We start from the raw sequence: 5,411 nt of genomic DNA on the forward strand, positions 1-5,411 counted from the left end.
ATATCATGAAATTCAAATTAGGATTTGAATCAACTGTTTTAACTTTGGCAATAGAATATCTAGAAAACAAGTGCAAGCTTGTTGTTGAATATTGCTTTAAAAACATTCGCAGTATTTTACTGTATGTACTTTTTCAAATCTACAGGAACTCACACTACATTCAGTCATTCACTCAGATGCACATGCTGAAACATAATCAAACTAAAATAACTAAGAATAGACTTAACTAAAGTAAAACAAAACCAAGACTAATCCAATCAAAATAAGAAAAAAGAAAACAGTTAAGGTATTAACCAAACTGCAAACCCAGAAAAACCCCAAATAACCCAGATCTGAATAAAAGTTAATGACAATTTCATAATTTTACTTTTAAAATCAGCTAACCAGAGTCCTCTGGCCTTTGTGATAATTATTAATTTCTAAGTTACTGACATACACTTTCCAACTCTGTAAAATGTTTTTGGTGCTGGTGTTCTTGAGGTAACATTTTATATTATCAATGAAATCATTGACATGGATGGAGAGTGCAGTGTTGCCCTGCAGAAAGTGGGTCAAATGTTTGAAACTCAGCCTTAACTCTTTCTGCTATAGTCCATGTATGTGTGCTTGCAAAAGAATGACTGTAAAGTAAATTACCTCTCATTGTCCTTTGTGTCTCTCTGTTGCTGTGTGCTAGACTGAGTGTAGCCGTCCTCCTGCTCAACGACCACCGGCAGGGGCGTTGCCAGGAATCTTGGGCCCCTTGACAAAAAATTAAATTGGGCCGCCCCTCATGCAGCTTCAGTTACAATTTCTTGAGTCTGTCTGACCCATCAAAAGCATCACAATTTCAGAGGCTTGCATCTGCCTTGCTTTCTTTGGTCCAATACTAATAACTAGTACAATATTTACTGCTCATGAATTTTACATGCAAGAGTAAAATTCAGCATGCATAGTCTGCATACAGTATGCAAGTAGGTTGCTTAAATGTTTTCTATTAGTTTTAGATTACTGAAATGTCTCCCCGTGAGCAACAGTCATAGGCAACATGCAAAATATAAAGCAATCCAGACTACTCAAAAAATGCTATTTAGTTGCATTTTATTCAAGCTGCAGTACATAACTTTAATAAAAAATATGTTTTGTCTATATTTGTTAAAGCTGTCACCATGTCATAGCAGTTTGTTATGAGACAGATAATCTGTGAAAACAATCAATCTCCTCCACCTCATCCCTGAACTACTATTGCTAGCTAAAGAAATGCACCATTCTGACCGAAAAAACAATAAATCAGAACCAACAGGACGCTCTTAGTGCTGTCAAACAACTTCATTCACTCACTGCTAAATGTGCTAATGGTGGAGAAACAACTTATTGTTACAGGAAAATTGTTCATCTGCCATCGCTGGTAGCTATGCTTACTAGACTCAGCATTTACAACAGGCTATGCTAGCTACAGAATAGCACAGAGCAAGGGGGAGGAAGGATGAGTCATATGAGATTGTGACTGACAACACTAGAACTTTCCTGCCATTGACTAGTTGTTTTTAGAGAGCACTGGGAGAAAGAGGAAGAAATATATTTTCCATAGATTATCTCTCATACCATACTGTCACAACATAATGACAGTTTTAACAAATATGTGGAAAAAATAAATATTTTTTATAAAAGTTACATACTGCAGCTTTAATTTCACTTAGGAGAGAACAGGTGAGGAGGGACGTGGGTTAGAGCTGCTGCTGACTGACTCATCTCTGGTAAAAGGTACAAGGGACAAGTTAAATATATGAATATGTTGGTAATTGTTTTCCTTAATTAACTAAATCCTAGTGAAAAGGAGGCAAACAGTAGTCTGTAGCTACGCTAACTATGCTAACTGGTTGATGATCTCACACAGTCTACTCACCTCTTGGACAAAAACCGGGTTATAAATTGACGCTTGCCTTTTTCTCTCTCTCCCTCTCTCTTTTTTTTCGAAAACTTGATTTTCTAACTTCTTAGCAGCATATTAACTGCCACAGTCGTTCTTGTTTCCTACTGTTTGCTGCTGAACAGTCACTCTCAAGCACTCCAAGCAGGAACGAACCATTTCATGCAGTGGGGGTTCAGGGCAAATATGGATGTGTGATTTTTGGTCTGGGAGTGGGAACATTAAATTTTTACTGCTAAAAACAATCTTCGAAATGCTATATCATTAATTTTGTAATTGACAGGGCCCCATTTTTTATTTTTTATTTCTATGAACAATAAATAAATAAATAAATAAATTGTGGAGGGCCCCCTGTCGGTCAGGGCCCCTAGAATTTTCATTACTTCCCCCCCCCCCATACCTTACCCCTGACCACCGGAGATATGTTCTAACGCCTCCCGCCCCTCTCAAGAATCTGTGTGTACAGATAATGGATGGATTGGAGGGATGGAGATCATTGATGCGATTCAACCAGAAAAATGCAATGTTGAGCTGTGTCTCCACTGCAGACAGTGAGATCTATGACACATGTGCAGTCCCTCCTCTATGTGCACTCTCTAGTAACACTCTGAGTGAAATCAGCCACTAAATCAAAACCATGCAGATTTAATCAAGTAGACAAAACCAGTAATGACTTTTAAATGAGGCGTATTACAAATTGAGTGTTATGGGCTAATCTAAATAAAATGGGAAGTGAAGACTGTAAAAAGTTCAAAGTAAACCTTCCCACATCAGAAAAATACACTATTTGAAGTATCAGGGCTGTTAGTTATCAGTGTCCAAAAAGGTTTAGAACTTCTTCAGTGAAAATAAATTTAGTTTGGAGATTCTGTAATCACACACAGTAGATGAAGAACTTAAACCCCATCCACACAAATTTACAATTTTCAAAATATATTTTGATCTATCTTCTTTTACCTCCCATCTACATGACATTTGTGTAAAACAGACAGTTTTTAAAAGGTTTCTAAACTGGAGACTCTTATTGTACTGTATAATGTATGTGACTGAGGCTCATAATTCAGTCGTCTCTTGTTCAATACAAGCTAATTTTGGTGCAATGTGGAAAAGGAGAGGACAAGAAATGAGGGAAGACTCATTATATGCATCTTGAGTTGAGTCCTGACAACATGTTGAGTCGATCAGGCATTTCTTGTCTAAATAAGACAACCGATCACAACATTTCATTGTTTCTCAACACTCTGGAACTGATCTGATCTGGGATCTTTTGGGCAGTGCCCAGTTCTCGTCGGGGCTGATGGAGTGCTCCGCTTATGTTAGGTGAATTGGTGTGACTTTCTGTATGTGTGAGGGTGATTGGCAATATATCCATGTATGGGTATGTATGTACTGGAGCTGCATTACCATGATTTTGTGGCTCTGCAAGCAGCATATCTCTGAAGAACGGGCAGCAATGAAGAAAAGAGAAACAGTTCTGTCAGAGCTGAACCCTCCTATATGTGAGTAGGAATGACCTTCTGAGGGAAAATCTAGACTTTTTTTGCCTTTTTTAGGGCTAACTACTATCAAAAAAACTTGTATTTATGTTTGTCTGCGGAAGGCCCTGAAAAACCCTTGTGGGCAGGTAAGAAGCTTAGGAAAAAATTAGTAGTAATATAGTTTAGGAACTAAAACTTCTGTGTAGTACTAGAGTAGTTGGTAAATACTGTCCATTATTATCATAATTTGTAATCTGTAAAAGATTTAGGGTTACCTTGTGTATGCATTGTGTGAATAAACTCAAGTGTCATAACTGTCCCTGCATTTACCTTCAACATGTATTGCCAATTCATTTTATCCACAGCTTTTTACCTTGTATTTTCTCTGTGTTATTTTCACTCATAAGGTAAACTAAGACAGTAGCTTCCATTCGTTTCCTTTTTCCAAACACATTTGTAATTTGCCTTGCTGCACTGCTTTACAGGCCTTGGCCTCTCCAGATCTCTACTGGCATCCTCAACGAGGCAGGAAATTGAAAAAAGGAGACAGAATCAGCAGCAAAGCTGACGGAGGATGAGCTGCCAACCATAATTACCCCAAGTGCTATTCAAATGGCACCTCTCTGCATAGACAGTTAAGAATACCCATGTTTTCTAATGTGCTCCTGCAGCTCCATCAACTATGTTTCTGTCCAGTGGTCAAATTCAGACACATTGAGAATGATTACACACAAAGGCTGCTTAATAGCCAGCTACTTAAAGCTACAACTTCAATACCCCTGCGCTATGGCTTTTATTGCTCACAGGCTACTCAGAAAATTTTAGAAAAATATTACTATAAAAATCTGGGTTCCAGTCATTGGTCTTGTTGGTTTCACAAACTCCTATATGCCTAACTTTCAGTATGAATCTGTCATATTTTTAAATTAACAAAAAACATGAAAAAATTTTTTTTAGAAAAAATAATTTAGCTGTTTTTACTTGAGTGCTTAACTAACTTCATTTTTGATTTATTCATTCAAATCAAAGCAGCTGTTTGTACATAAAGCTGGGAATGAGCTGAAGCTCATCAGACTGAGCTTCAGCTCCGTCCTCTGGGAGAGATTCTAACAGGTAATGGGAGAGGTGAGGGAATAGAGACCTCTGTATGAAAAATAAATAAATAAATAATGTGTCAGAGTGGGCTTTGTTCTATTGTCTTCCTTACCTGCCAGATCGGTTATGTAAATAAAATGTTGTTCTTAATAACTCACCTACTCAAATTAAGGTTAAATAACATGAATTGATATTGATGTGGATTATCAGAGCTGTCACCCCAAGGTTGTCGGTACCTGTCATGGCAGCAACCTTAATGCTGCTAGACTAGCAGTGAGGATTTACTGACTCTTCCCCTTGAAGGGCATAAGTATTATTATTACTACTTTACTTGAAAAGGAATCACTACATCTATCAATTCTCGAAAGGGACAATATCATCAGATTTATACAGTTAGTTTTGGGTTATGTTGTAGAAATTTAAGAAATAAAGTATGTAGCGTACAGTTTTACTGAATGAAGTTTCAAATGCATTAGATGAATGTTCACTGGGCTTTCTTGCAAAAAATAACTGTTTTAATAAACTGGTTAGAAAATGGGTCTTGGTGATTATGTCAGGTTTGTTTGTAAACTAGTGGTCCATGTATTTGGCTTTTCTACAATTGTGTAAAGTTGAAGACATCCACTGTACGTTTTCTTTTTTTTTCTTCTTTTAATTCCAGTTCATATTAAAATCACTAAGCAGGATTATCTCCCCAACCTTTAACCTGTAACCAGACATTGTTACAGCAGCGTCAGGTAAAGATGGTGTCAACCAGGTTTCAGTCAAAAGTCTAGGTTAAGACAGATCAATAGGTGCTCTGATTGTTTTTGTTAAGAACTCATGCATTGGACATTTAAATGACCAGGGGCGGATCTAGAAAAATATTTATGGGGTGGCAATAGGGGAGCAGGGATTTTTTCAGGGGTGGCAGCATATGCCAATATATA

General features: G+C 37.3%; 1 long non-coding RNA gene across 1 annotated transcript in view; it reads right to left on the reverse strand.

Annotated features, from left to right (window-relative positions):
* Positions 1-980: 980 nt before the first annotated feature.
* LOC107836988 (uncharacterized) overlaps positions 981-5,411 on the reverse strand; it is a 5,494-nt gene continuing 1,063 nt past the window's right edge. Inside the window, exons 2-4 of the long non-coding RNA XR_001662961.1 lie at positions 4,829-4,833; positions 1,585-1,588; positions 981-990 (exon numbers count right to left, since the gene is read on the reverse strand). This is a non-coding gene — a long non-coding RNA (uncharacterized LOC107836988). The remainder of the gene's footprint in view (positions 991-1,584; positions 1,589-4,828; positions 4,834-5,411) is intronic.

The sequence above is a fragment of the Poecilia formosa genome, unplaced genomic scaffold (genome assembly GCF_000485575.1).
Source record: "Poecilia formosa unplaced genomic scaffold, Poecilia_formosa-5.1.2 Scaffold101, whole genome shotgun sequence".
NCBI classification, from domain to species: domain Eukaryota; kingdom Metazoa; phylum Chordata; class Actinopteri; order Cyprinodontiformes; family Poeciliidae; genus Poecilia; species Poecilia formosa.